Below are 14,917 nucleotides of genomic sequence, written 5' to 3'. Positions count from 1 at the left end.
GGCTCCCCGCTGAGCAGAGAGCCTGATGCGGGGCTCGATCCCAGGACCCTGAGATCATGACCTGAGCCCAAGGCAGCAGCTTAACCCACTGAGCCACCCAGGCGCCCCAATACAAGGGCTCTTGTATCCCACTGTTCCATCCAACAAGTGCAGGAAACAGGTGACAGGAATCTGCCGTTCCCACAGCCTGTGCCACGTGCCTCTGATGCCATGTTCGGCCGCTCAGTGAGTCTACTGCTGCAGGTTAGGTATTTTTCTGATAGCACTGGCCCTAAAGTGCAAACCAACAACTGTGCTCAAAAAACATACTAGAGGAGAGATGGGCTGGTTTGGGGCCTGAAGAGAAGTACTTATGACATGGAATCTTCCTAGAACATTTTATGGGTAACCCTGTGGACATACTGTTGTTGCCTTGCATACTGTCCTTATGTCCCCCAAATAAGATGCAGTTTCCTCTGTACTCTGAAGACGGAATTTAAAAAAAAAAAAAAAGAAAGAAAGAAAAGAGAAGACAAGACTGGGTAGTTCAAACTACTAAGTGCAAAGCATGTACAGAACGTCTCGGAATTTCCAGGCACCCTATCTATAACCAGTGGCTGCTGTCAGCTAGTCTCAGCATTAGAGTTCACATAACAGGGGAGGGAAAACGTCTGCAAGTGCCATTCCTTTAATGTACGGACACCAAGAGAACTCTTTGTGAGTGAGACCCTTCAGAAATTCCTCTGGCTCGTATCAGCCCTGAAGTTCATTTTCTTGCTAAAAATAGTAATAGTTCAGGGACAAGATGGAAGTAAAGGAGGTAGGGACAGTTATGAGCTATGAAGCGTTTTCATGATTTTCCTATCTGTACGGCTTATCAAGAATATAAACACACTGCTGAGGTACTGGAAAACTTCGAACCTTCCGGTATTATTTACAATCAGTGATATCTTTCAGTATTTATCAAATATATTGTCTACTGAATTTTTTATTAGTAGAAGATCACTTACCACTAATACTTAAAGCCCTGGGAAAAATCTCTTTTTCAGCCTCTAAATACCTAAGGAAATGTATAAAGAATTCTCCAACCACAAGGAAACAAGGGACAGAATCCCTGTAGTTATCGCTCTGAAATTTCCACACCAGTATGAAGGCTTTTAGGCAGGAAAAAAGCCCTCATCCCAGCACCTCCACGTGGGAAAGAATGAGTAGGCTCCCATGAGTGCCCAGCACGGGGGACTCTAAGACTCGGGCTAGGAAGGAGAGCGCTTTTGTCTGGTAGTCCAGCTTTAAACACTGTATTTCCACTAGTACAGAACGTCTCCTGACAGAGGGTAAGAAGAACATCTCACCCTTCATCTGAATATAGTCCTAATGGGTGAAGACTGAGGCAACCACTACTCTGAAGACATTTTCCTTTCCAGACAATGTGAATGTTAGGTATGGCTGGCTGTCTGGTTGCATGCTGTTAGCGGGCAACAAGTGACAAATGGTAAAGAACACTATTCTATTTCTTTAGATAAAAGACTAATTCTGTAAGAAAAATCTGAAAATAACTTTGAACTTGCCAAGCAGAGTGTAGAGAGAACTATTCCCATTTACACCCACACAGTCCTTTCCGAACAGTACTTCTCTTCTGATACTTCTGGGCATCAAGCGTGTGGCACCATCACCCGCATGTCCTACAATCTGACTCACCTTTGACACTACCTACCTAGACAGAGCATCAGACTCCACAGGTTAAGGGCTCAGTCCCCCAAGACTTGTCTCACCCTACTTCAGATCCCAAAGCAAGCCCAGATAGTCACTTGAGCTCCTCACCAGCCAGGTCCAGACTAGGCGCCCATGATCCCCTTCTTGGGTTCAATTAGTTTGCCAGAACAGCTCACAGAAAAGTTTCTTTACTAAATTAGCGGTCTGTTACAAACGGATGCAACTCAGGAGCAGCCAGATGGAAGAGAGGCACGGGGTGAGGTACATGGGAAGGGCGCAGGGCTTCCAGACTCCCCAAGGCAAGACCTCTAACAGCAGCTCCACAGGTCCCCCAACCTGGCTCTCCCAACCCTGTCTTTCTGGGTTTCTATGGAGGCTTCATTATGTAAGCACGATTCCTTCAATCCTTGGCTGTTAGTGACTGAACTCAATGTCCAGCCCCCCTCCTTCCACAGGGCTGGGGAAAAGGGAGGGTCTGAAAGTTTCAACCCTTCCAAACACATGGTGAGCTCCCCCAGCACCCAGCCCCATCTTTAGGCGCTTTCCACAAGTCATCTCCTTTGCACAAACTCAGGTACTATTCAAAGGGGTGTGTTAGGAATATCAAGACACCTTTATGTGTGTCCCTTAGGAAAGTCCAAGGGTTGTATGGGTTCTGTGCCAGAAACAGGATAAATTTATTATAAATCACAATATCCTAATGTGACTGTTTACAAAGCTAGTCAGATACATAATAGTCCTAAGAAGCTTTTAGGTGCTATTACACCTATAATGCAGAGACAAAAAAGGAAAAAAAATGGGCTTTTAATCAGCATTAGAGGTTTTATGGATTAATTGATAAAAAGAATTTCAGAGAAATGCATATAACAATTCAATTAAATGCCAGCTAGGGGAGATCACAATTACCTGTGGTGGTGATGTGAACTCCAGTCCAATATTTCTCAGTCTCTCCAGAGGAATAGCTCTAAGTGGGTAACAGAAACCAAGACCTGAATCCCAGTATTTGAGCCAAGAAGGACCCTACAGGCAGCGAAAGCCTGTAAGGGACTTAGGTCCTACTGGCTATGTGAACCCAGGCAAGTTACTTACCTTCAACAAGTTTCTATTTCTTTATCTTCAAAACAGAGCTCTCCTCTTTGAAGGCACATGGTAAACCCTCAAAATCACAAGGTGTTCACGTGTTTAAATCCTTCATTTTGCAATGAAGATGAAATCTACAAAAGCCACTTGCTATGGAAATAAAACTAGTTTAGTGGCAACGTCGAGCCTAGAGCCTGGGCTCTCTGCAGGATACCAGCTGCCAGTGGAAGATGCCCTTTAAACAACAGCTTCTTTACAGCCTAACTTGAGCTCTGTGTTTCAGGCAAATATCCTCCAGAGGCAAAATTACTTAGAGGCCAAAGTGGGACAGCAACTCATCATTTCCTTCCTAGCCTGTTGAAGCAACATTTCTATCATTTAAAAGTCCCTCTTGATTACTCTAGAAGGGCATTTTCCAACCTCTTCTGACCCATAAACACTGTATGATAACATATCTCATAGTACAAATTAGGGGGGGGTTTTAAAACAATTTTGCAAATTTTGTTTGTACTATTAAATAATTTGTATATGGAAACATTTTAGATCAAGATTTTATAAATAAGAATACATTGCAGCTTTTCCCATCTAATAATGATAAATCAGTATAATGGTAAAAAATTAAAGTTTATCTCAACAGACTCTTTCAAATATTCAGATATTTTTTTCCCATTTAGCAAATAATATATGGTGCTTATTTTTAAATAATTAATATGCATGATTTTCAACAAGTTTCAAAAATAAAATGTTTGGTTTAGAGACTCCATGTTTATTAAGCACAGGGCAGGTTCCTCAATAAACAGTTGTCAGTTCTATTATTTGTAGACACGGGGCAGGCACTCCTGCATCTACAAATAAACTACTGTGACATTTCACTATCAGGCTCTGGCACTGAAAACATATAAAGCTCCTTTAATGATTGAAAATTTCAACTGTTTAAAGAAAAATCATCTAATTTTCTTAAATTGGGGGGATTTGTTTACAAAGCACTTCTCAGATAGTATCAAAAACCAAGGCACTGGGGCACCTGGGTGGCTCAGTGGATTAAAGCCTCTGCCTTCGGCTCGGGTCATGATCCCAGGGTCCCGGGATCAAGCCCCACATCTGGCTCTCTGCTCAGCAGGGAGGCTGCTTCCCCCTCTCTCTCTGCCTGCCTCTCTGCCTACTTGTGATCGATCTCTCTCTCTCTGTCAAATAAATAAATAGATAAAATTAAAAAAAAAAAAAAACCAACGCACTAAAACAGACAAAATAGACATGATGTTTTATCCTTCTGACACGTCTGTAACTAGACGTTGTGATCTGTGAATTCCATTCACGGGAATGCAAGTGAGGGACAAGGAGCACAGAGATACAGCTGCAGAATTACTATCTTATACTCCTCCCTTTTTCCCAGTTTCTCAACCTTTTTGACCTTAACCAACAGTATATGAAGGGTATAAATGAAAATTTTACAACAGTACCTGACAACAGGTAGCAAAGTTCACTGGGTGATACACAGTATAGCCACACAAAACTCACCGGGACAGAACTTCCAAGGCTCTGCTGTCGGGGCAGGGCTGCTCTTTAAATATGTACTGAGTTCTCCTAAAGAAGCAATCTCCCAAGTTTTCATGGCTGTGGTCCTAAATCCACCTCACAAAAATTTTATTTCTATCCACTGTGTACAAAACCCTGTCCTACTTCACCAAGCAGATAAGTAAAATAAAGCTTAAAATGAAGGGGTGAGGAAAACACAAGAGATGCGTTGAGGTATTTCTTTCTGTGCAGGAGATAAGCTGGCTAGTTGGGTTGGGAGAGAGCAAGGGTGTTTTGAACCAAACAAGCTAAATAGTATCTTGAGATGCTGAAATGGTAGGGAAGACATTCTGGAAAGAGGACCGAGCACAGACTTTCCATGAGAAACTTCCTAAAGATTAGTAAAAAGACCAAGTTCAGTAGGGGAAAGGTATAAGAAAACTATCAGATCAGACTAATGAGGAGAGTTAAGACTGTTCTGTTGACTGCCTGGCTTCACAAATTTCTCACCTGAACTGACAGCCAGGAAAGACGGAGCTGGGTGATGGCACGTTCGCAGGCACTGGTGTCTGACACCCAAGGGAAGCCCAGAGGCTTGCTCTCCCCACCCCCTTTATTAAAGGAGGAGGAGTCATGTGTTACTTGTATAATGAAGAAAAACCATAACTTTTTGTGAGTTGGGTGTTGAGCAAAACAAAGAACTGAAACTCTGCAGAAATAAAATAATAGGATGAAGAAATCGAGTATCTAACCTCTTAAAAACCATCTGTTTGTATAACAAAAAATTTACTTAACTATCAAAACAGGTAGCTCAAGCTTGCAATCTCACCACTTTTTATATACCAGATTCTAAGATCAAGGCTACTTTTGATTTACTTTAAAATTGTCACTTGTCCTTTAATTCTAATAAATGAAAAGGTCTGAATTATGCAAAACCGAAAATATGAAGAATTACTAAATATTATTACCATGAAAACAGCATAATTTAAAAATTTCCCAAAAACAGGGGTGCCCACGTGGCTCAGTTAAGCATCTGCCTTTGGCTTAGGTCAGGATCACACGGTCCTGGGATTACGCCCCTGGGGTCGGGGTGGGGGGTGCCTGCTCAGGGGGAAGTCTACTTACCCCTCTACCCCTGCCCCTCCACCCCACTCATGCTCTCTCCCTCTCTCCAACAAATAAATAAAATCTTAAAACATAAAAATAAAAATTCCCCAAATACCTAACAAAAACTTGAAAAAATAAAAATTCCAGACCAAACACACACACACACACACAAATAATACTATTTGTATGAATAGTATCTTTTTCACTTTGCAGAAGCAAACACATGACATTTTGTTATACTAAGAATTAAATGGCTTGTGGATTAAGAATAAATTCATTTTCACACAATTAAATTAAATTTAAACAACTGTACCTCCTACATTAACATGACTTAACTAGACCTATACACTGTCAATAATACGCAAAATCACAGCAGAAAATAAAGGAAAAAACATCTGCAATACATATGACAGAGAATGTGTACCAAATACATACACAGACCTCTTACAACTCATTTAGACCAAAAAACCCAATTTTTTAAATGGGTAAAAAGCCTCATCAAAAAAATGGCCAATGAAGCACGTGGATATTCAACATCACTGATCCCCTAGGAAAAATGAATTTAAACCACAACGAGATACTGAACATTCATTAGCTGGCCCAAGCTTAAAAGACTGGCAACACCAAGTGTGAGAAGAGACCCGGAGAAACCCCCCGCAGAGCAGCAACAGCCACTAAAACCCTCCACCAAAAGCCACAAGGACATGGGAAAACAGTTTGGCAGTTCCTTATAAAGTTCAATCATTATTTACCCTATGACCCAGCAATCCACCTACAAGGGATTTACCCACCCAAGAGAAATTAAAAGATATGTCCACAAAAGACTTAAATAAATGCTCATCACAGCTTTACTGAGAGCCAAAACTCTAAACAGCCCATGTGTCCAACAGGTAAATGAATTAAAAAACAGTATATCCATACAACGGAGTACTACTCAGAAATAAGAAGAAACTACTGGAACAAGCAACACAGATAAATCCCCAAAACACACTGGGTGAAAGAAGCCAGTCACAGAAGAGTACACACTGCGTAACTGCCTTCACAGGACGTTCTCGAGTAAGAACAGTCCAATCAGCGGGAGAGAGGGAATGACTGTAAACTCTGCAGACGTCAATGTCACATACGGACAGAGGTGGCCATGACACCGATGGACGCGTTCGCAAAGCCCTGCAGACCATACTCTTCAAATGTGTGCATCTCACTGTATAGAAGCTACATTTCAATAAAGTTGATTTTTAAACTGAAGAATTCGTACATTTCTAGAAAGCCATTTGACGATGTCTACTAAAACTTGAAACATGCATAATCTTCAAACAGCCACGTCTCCTTACGGAAAGTTGTCCCACAAACGTTCAAAGATATGTAAGGATGTTCTATTCTTTCGACAACACGGTGTCCATCACAGGGTTGGTTTACCGTGTGAGGACACATCCATAAACGGAGTAACAAGTATTCCACTTAAATAAACAGCCTAATAGCTCAGAGCTGGGAGCAACAAATTTTTTCTATAAAGGGCCACATCGTAAGTATGTTAGGCTTGGAAGGCTACATCCAGTCTCCTCGTGTATTCTTTTTTGGGAGTTTTGTTGTTGTTTCACAACTCTAAGCAGTTCGCGGGCCCTACCAAAACAAACAAAACAAAACCCAGGCGGAGAGTGAGAGACGTGAGAGACCACAGCCTTGAAGACAAAGTGTGCCAATCCAAACCCTTGCTCTACCACTACCTGGCTTTTGGCCACTCTCTCTATCTCTCGTTATTGCAGTAGCTATAGAAAATAAATGAGACCAATGAGCACAGTGCCAAGGACGGAGCAAGCACTTAAAAAAAGCACCTATTTTTTAATACAAAGATGTCTCTGTATTGCCCTAAAAAAAACTGTTCTAGAACAAAATAACTTGATCCCATTTTTGTAAAATACATGTATAAATGCATATTCATATAAATACATTAAAAGCTTTGAGAAAAATATACACCAAACTATTACGGGTAGGGCATGGGATTACAGGGATCAAGAAAGCTTTCACTTTGCAAGTCTGAATTGTTTCCAGAATTTTAAACTGAATACCAATTGCTTGTATTTAATCAATAGACTTTTTTTTTTTTAAGATTTTATTTATTTATTTGATAGAGAGAGGGAACACAAGCAGAGGGACTGGGAGAAGGCAAAGCAGGCAATGCAGGGCTCAATCCCAGGACCCTGGGGTGAGGACCTGAGCGGAAGGTAGATGCTTAAGGACTGAGCCACCCAGGCGCCCCTCGATAGACATTTCTAACATAAAGCATATGTAGCACCATTTTCTTTATTTACAGGTCCTAAACACATACTTAAACTTGAAAAATGTTTAGTTCCATTCATGAGAATGTATATTAATTCTGAAAAACAATACTGGCACGATAACTAAAAATCTTTCTCTAAACAATCTGTGCTGGATATAGTTCTAAGGGTTTCACGTGTATTAATTCATTCAAACCTCAAGAACCTTATGGAACAAATACTGTCATTATGATCACCAAGTTACAAGTAGAGGATGCAGGCGTGAAGGACAATTTGCCCAGGGCACAACCTGGGAGCTCAGAACTGGAACCCAAGCAAAGGGACCCTGAAGACCACACACTTAAAACTCAAATGATTCCTCCTTAGAGCACACACCTTTACAGCTCTGAGAAAGAAATCTGCAGAAACATCTTTTAGTTTGTCTAGGGCATCAGACCATCCCCTCCCATAAAACTACAAATCACCTACTTTTAAATATAACTTTTTGATTGAGTCAAATAAACTCTTCCTGGGACCAACATGTTATTAATCAACCACACCAGCAGAGAACACGGAGCAGATAATATGGAGTCAAGCAATTTAAATTTGGATCCTGAATACAAATTCCTAGCTGGACAATCTTAGACAAATTCTTAAGCCCTTTAGACCAAAGTTTCCTTAATCTGCAAAGGTTTGCAGAGTGTGACCTTACCGTTTAAAGTTTAATTGTAAAATATATATAAAATGTAACATTGTAACAATTTTAAGAGTATAATTCAGTAACACTAAGCACATTCAAAATGTTGCTCAGCCATCACTAACACCCATGCCCAGAATTTTTTCATCATCCCAAATGGAAACTGTGTACTGTACCATTAAATACTAATTTCCCCGCTCCTTTCAACCCCTAGAAACAGACATTCTACTCTCTGTCTTTGTGAGTTTGCCTATTCTCAGTATCTCCTATAAACAGAATCATACAGTTTTTCTGCTTTTGTGTCTGGCTTATTTCACTTAGCATAATGTTTTCAAGGTTCATCCATATTGTAGCACATACCAGAATTTCATTCTTTTAATGGCTGAATAATACTCCATTGTACATGTACACCGTCCTTTGTTCGTCCATTCATCTGCTGATGGATGGATGCAGGGTGGTTTTAACAATAATTAGAAATAAAGCATCTGGGGCGCCTGGGTGGCTCAGTCGGTTGAACGGCTGCCTCAGCTCAGGGCTTGATCTCAGGATCCTGGGAAGGAGCCCCGAGCATCAGGCTCCCTCCTCGGTGGGGAGTCTGCCCTTCCCTGTGCTCATGCGCACTCTCTCTCAAACAAATAAATATTAAAAAATAAATAAATAAAACATCTGATGTAAATACTACCACAAGAAGAAACAAACCAAACAAATGAATAAAGCATCTGATAAATACGGGCTTTACTGTCTTTTTTCTTTGTTTTCATCATATTTTTGCACCACGTAGCAGTACAGTGGCAAGATATGGAACCATCTTAGACACTTATAAGCTATGCCTTTTGCAATGTTATTGGACTTGCTAATCTACACTCACCATATTTTAAAAGAATGAAGAGCATCCCAATAAAGGACCTGGAATTACGCTGGCACTACTTCCTGCAGTTTTAGCTTCAAAATCTACCTTAAATTATTCCAAGAAAGAACTCATCAATTTTAACTAAACACCTTTCAATTAAAAGATTTACTACTGTCTCCAATACTTTCCCCTCCTTTTATTTTTGGACAAGGACCATCAATACTGACATCAAATCAAATTAAGCAGATGCTATATGCAAGGTATCCAGATGATTCATCAAGTTTCTCTCTAGCTGCCTGAAATGCCAAATATGAGTACCAATAGACTACCTCAAGGATACGTGATTTTTCCTATCAGAGTATTATGACTAAGAGAAACCTTAGAACTTAACCACCTTAATGATTATTTTTCTTTATGATCACTGCCTCTCAAAGGAGAAACACACCTTCCAAAATTCCTCACAACAGAAATAAAAATACATCCTGTATGCCTTGAAAAGTTTGTCAAATTATTTCACTACATTTTTCGTTATTTCCTTCATTCAACTGTTAAACCCTCTATTCTCTAGCAACTACTACGTATACAAAGAAAAACAAGACAGAGCCTCTGCCTCAAAGCACTTAAGAGTGTAGTGAAGGAGCCAGATGCATAAACAAGTGATTACAATACAATCTGATACATGCGGTAATAAAAGTATGAACAAAGCCCTGTGGAACACAAGGGTGCCTGGGAACTCAGGGAAGGCCTCTAGAAGGTAAAGGTATCATCTGATTTTGAACCTTTCTCTGATTTTAATGAGTTGTTCATCTCCACTCAGGCTCTCCTCCGAACTAAAAATTTTACATGCATAATGCCCTTCATAATTACCCTTCATAATGCACAGAAAATGTTTTCCTTCTTTGTACTGACATAAAGACTTCAAGACAAATCCATAAATCATTTCTAACTGACCCCAGAATACATCAGACCCGCTGGGGGAAGTTCCCTTGTTGTCGGTTTTTAAAACGCAGATCAACTTTCTTAATCACTACTTAGGCCAAAACAGAAATTAATTCACACTCCTTGAGCATGCCAGCTCAAAGGATGGAAGATACTCTAGAAAAACCTCACTGTGACCTGGAGAAATGCGCTTAAAATTTTTAAATGGCCAATACAATTACTAAGATATGGGTATGCAAGGCAAAGGTGGTATAAAAGTATTAGAATTTTTTTTTTTTTGCCCAAATCAACAAGTGTTTTTTTAATCACTGGTACTTAAAACTATCTTGTATATACTCACAATTCAACCAGAAAAAAAAATAAAACAAAAATTTTAAGCCAACTCCCCGAAAAGGCTTCTTAGAAAAATCTGGTGGCAAAATTAAGGACAGTAATTATCAATTACAGAATACACAAGGGAAAAACTAATATCTTTTATTCTAAAAGATCCAAATTTCTACCAAAATTTACATAACTCATCTCCTCACAGTGGGCAAGAACTATCAGGTCCTTTTAATATGTAACTATCAGTAACTAAATGTAAATGTTATTTAACAATCCAAACGCTTAGGGTAGCAACTGGGATGTCTGTTCAACGGTGTCTAACACTCTGCAAAATACCCGTTAATAAAGACTTTTACATTGCATTTCTTTGTCTCCATTTTTATGAAACCATAAGACAGTAGATGCACATTAGCTCTTTATCTGATAGGACGCAAATGAGAAGAGTGCCTATGTGTTTCTCAATTCCTTTTCTTTGAATATATTCACTTTCCACAAAAATTAGAATTGAAGACGCAATTTTCCTACGTGTTTCCTGGAGTTTAAACACTGCATACCCTAATCCACCTCCAGAAAGACAGACAGGAATCTTTATATCAGGACTAGAATCCCACCAATCCCTAAGTTAGAGACCATGAAAAGAAAATTAAAATATATCTTAAGCATTTTCATGTTCTTGCAAATAAAATTATCAATAAACTGGTCAGGTTTTGAACACCATTAACAGTTGTTAATGCTCATGAACAAAGAGTAATGGAAAAACAACTCTAAAACCCATAAAACTATAGGTTATGTTCAACTGTACCAGCTTTCGAGTCTTTTAAAGGTTTTTTTCAAATGTTGTTTTATGTAATTTTAAAACGCCATAAAATTAAACTGATGAGCTTCAAAACCAAGAAAGTAAACCTTATAATGAAATATTTTTTAATTCCAGATTTTTATTTCCAAATGAATTTTAAGTTTTACAGATCCTGAATGATAAACAAAGGAAGTTTAGCTTAACTGTGGACAGCACACATTCAATTTCTTAAGCAATAAACATTTCTGCATCCAGTCTTTTCTGACTCCTCAAAGCTATTGTTCACGGAAAATTAAGACCAATCAGTAAGAAATAGCCAACCATATAATGTAAATACACATTTGTCATAAGTATTTTATTTGGTCAACTATTTCTACCATCTCATCCTCATTCAACCCCTAGGGATCTGGGGAGTAATCGCTTACTAAATGACAGTTGATTTCGTTAGCACCTGTCGCCACTCTCAGACGCATCATACAAGTTGGCCAAAACAGCTTGAATTTTTTTTTTTTTAAGATTTTGATTCTTTAGAAAGTGGGAACTCGCTAGGCGCGAGTTCACCAAGTTTTCCAGAATACCGTGGTCCTCAATTCCTCCCATTTTCCAAAAGCGACCCTGTGGCACAGACTTTTTGGTGGCTGGAAGGGGGCACACAATGACGCGGGAACTCGACGGAAAGCCTTCCAAACGAACAAAACCAAAAAGGGGGAGAACAGCTCGATCCTGCCCGAAAACTTAACCGAAAGGCGGACGAAAAGGGGAAGGCAGCCCGGCACTGCCGCGTCCGAGCGGCTGCAGCCGCGAGGTTCCAGGCTGCCGAGGGGGAAACGTCAGATGCGCGGCCACTCCGAGTCCCGTCTCCGCACGCCGTCCGGGCCGCCGCGGCCCCGCCGAGCCTGCGCGCGCGCGGGGAGGGGGCGTGGGGCCGAGCCCGCCCACCCGCACCCGCGGCCCGGGCTCCCCACGCCCCTCTCCCGCCTGCTGTCAGGCCCGGTGTCACTGCCCCTTCCTCGCGCCGAGCTCCCCTGAGACACAGTCCGTCCTTTGTCTGAGTGCGCACTCGGCTGCGAGGTCCCACCAACTTGTGTGTGTCCCGTCCCACCCGGGCGCTCCCGCCGCGGCGCTCCACACAAAGGAGACTTGGGCTCGGGCGGCCAGCCCGCCCCGGGCACCGGAGCGCCCCCAGCCCAGCCCCGGCGCCCCCGGAGGGGCGGGCACGCGAGAGGACCCCTCCGCACGCCCCCCGCGGGCACCCGCCCCTGCTCCCGCCTCGGGTGTCGGGGGTCCGGCACTGCCCGCCCGCGGGGGCGCGCGGGTCAGCCCCGACCCAAGGCCCCCCGCCGAGGAGTCTCCTCTCACCCCGCCTGCAAAAGCGGCGCCCGGGAGAGCCCGCTCTGGGCGACACCCGGACGGGCAACGCGGCGGCGGGGATATCCCGGCGCCGCCGGCGCCGCCGCCGCCCCTCGCCGGGCTCCAAAGCCCCGCCGGCCGGCCGGCCCGACAGCGGCGCGTTACCTGCGCCCCGCGCCCCAGCCCGCGCCGCTCCCGCGCGCCGCTCCCGCGCGCCGCCGCCACCGCCGCCGCCGGGGCCCCACCGCCTTCTGCGTCCCAGTGGGTGTCGGACGCTCCCGGACCGAGCGCCAAACCCGGCAGCCCAATCGCCATCGCTTTTATTTGGCCCCCCCAGTCCAACCAAGCGCCGCCCCGATTGGCGGGACGCGAGGCGGGCTCTCATCCAATCACAGGGCCCGCCGGGCTCGGAGGCGCCGAGCCAGCCCCACGCAGAGGCGCCCGCGGGACTCGGCCGGGCCGGGCGGGCGGCGCGTGCGCGCGGGCGCGGGCGGGCGCTGAGGGACGCGGCCGCGGAGTGGAAGTGCCGCGCCGTTTCTTTGTTCTTTCTCTGAACGCACGGCGCTTCTCAGGAAGGCGGCGAGCCGGCGGGCGGGGGCGCGGGGCCTCTGGAGCCCGGGCGGCGGGTGGGGGTTGGGCAGGGTGGGGTGGCGGGAACCGGCCGGAGGGCGGGACGGCGCGCTCGCGGCGCTTGGCGGGAACCGTCGGCTCGGAGTTCCCGGGCCGGAGAGGCGGGGCGGGGCCGAAAGCCAAGTTTGAACCAGTTCAAAACTCGGGGGTGGTAACGGTTTCAACTGCCGCTCTCTTTTCCCCGCGCGCCGAGCCGGGGCCGGCCGGCGGGCGCGCGAAAGGCGCTACGCTCGGGCGAGGAGCCGCGACCCTCCCGCGCTCCGGTGGGGCCCGCGCACCGCCCGGGCCGAGCCGAGCGTCCTCCGAGCGACTCCCTGTCCGCTCGATCCCCCACGGCCCGCGGGACGTTCGCTGGTGGAGCCCGCAGTGCCCATCGCCTTAGAGACCTGGGCGAGAGTGACGTTCGGGTTACAGATTCCTCATTCCACACGCGTTGTTCGGATCCTTCCCGTGCACGTGCCAACGTGAAAAATCATTTATCAAGGATGAGTGTGGTTCGCTTGCCTCGTGCTAACGCCCCTGGAAAATGTTAGGATAATGACTTTTCAATTATTAAAAGGTGATCTTGGAGTAAACCTGTCTCAACCCAGAGGAATTAGGACTATTGTGTTTAGGACACAATCTGCCCTTTGGCTTTATCTGTCAGTGCAGTTACGATTAGTCCGACTTATTTTTAGTAGGATGCAGTTATAGGGCGAAATAATCACTCATGTGAACTGCGATTCCATACTAAGAGTTCAGACAGGGTCAGCTATGAACTGTTGAATTAAAAGCTAAAGAAATCGTTATATTTTTTTAATTGACAAAGACTTAATGAAACTATAATTCTTCGTTTGATGATTTAACCCATCATTTTTCCACCTTTGCTAAATCACCATCCTATTTCCCACATTTTTAACAAATTCAGTGTTAGAATTACATGTGGAGGGAAGCCACAGAGAAAAACAATCATGTTCCCAAATGAAAGCGCAATTATGAACACATAAGAGTGCAAGAGTAGGTTATGCATCTGAGATGTAACTATAAAAATTCTATCTATCAAACACCCCAACAGTCACCAGCACATTCATATTCCGGGGTAAAAAGGCTCCCATCTAGAGCAGCAAATTAACAATTGCTTTTTTAAACAGCAATTTAAACCTCGAAAGTTAACTACGTATTCCTAAATTGCTTATCAAATTACTAGTTTTACCTGTACTTTATATTTAATATTAAAACAATGTGGGCATTCTTGAAAGAAAAGTCAAGAAAATCACATTAACAGAGGTTCTCAGAAAGCAAATCAAAGCCATATATAAACACATCCAGCATTGTGTAAACTGTTGTGTTAATTGCTAGGGCGTTTAGAATCAAGGAATGAGGTGCACCAAGATAATCTCACTACCCACCCCCCAAAAAAAGAAATCTCAGAAAAGGAAATTTTAGCTGGACCCTGAAGAAAGCATAAGATCTAGATTAAGGAGGCAATAAGGGCACTAGAGATGGGAATGAACATCTACTCCCAGAATAAAAGCTGAGAGCTCCAACTGGGCGAGTAAGAGAGCAGGTTAGAGAGTTAAGTGGGGCTGTATTAAATATAATATGATACATATTTACATTAAATATAATACGCAGGAGGACTTGGAGCAGGAAGTAGAGACGCCAGTGGATCACAATATTATCTTAGTTCAGGGCTGACATTA

General features: G+C 43.6%; 1 protein-coding gene across 1 annotated transcript in view; it reads right to left on the bottom strand.

Annotated features, from left to right (window-relative positions):
- EZH2 (enhancer of zeste 2 polycomb repressive complex 2 subunit) overlaps nt 1–12,801 on the bottom strand; it is a 64,209-nt gene extending 51,408 nt beyond the window's left edge. The window contains exon 1 of the mRNA XM_032866694.1: nt 12,771–12,801. The gene's annotated coding sequence lies outside the window, so the exon portion shown is untranslated. The remainder of the gene's footprint in view (nt 1–12,770) is intronic.
- Between the last annotated feature and the right edge of the window lie 2,116 nt (nt 12,802–14,917).

This window comes from Lontra canadensis, unplaced genomic scaffold (genome assembly GCF_010015895.1).
Source record: "Lontra canadensis isolate GAN:19392208 unplaced genomic scaffold, GSC_riverotter_1.0 scaffold2, whole genome shotgun sequence".
NCBI classification, from domain to species: Eukaryota; Metazoa; Chordata; class Mammalia; order Carnivora; family Mustelidae; genus Lontra; species Lontra canadensis.
Note: the sequence above shows the minus strand (reverse complement) of the source record. Positions and strands in the feature narration are given on the sequence as shown.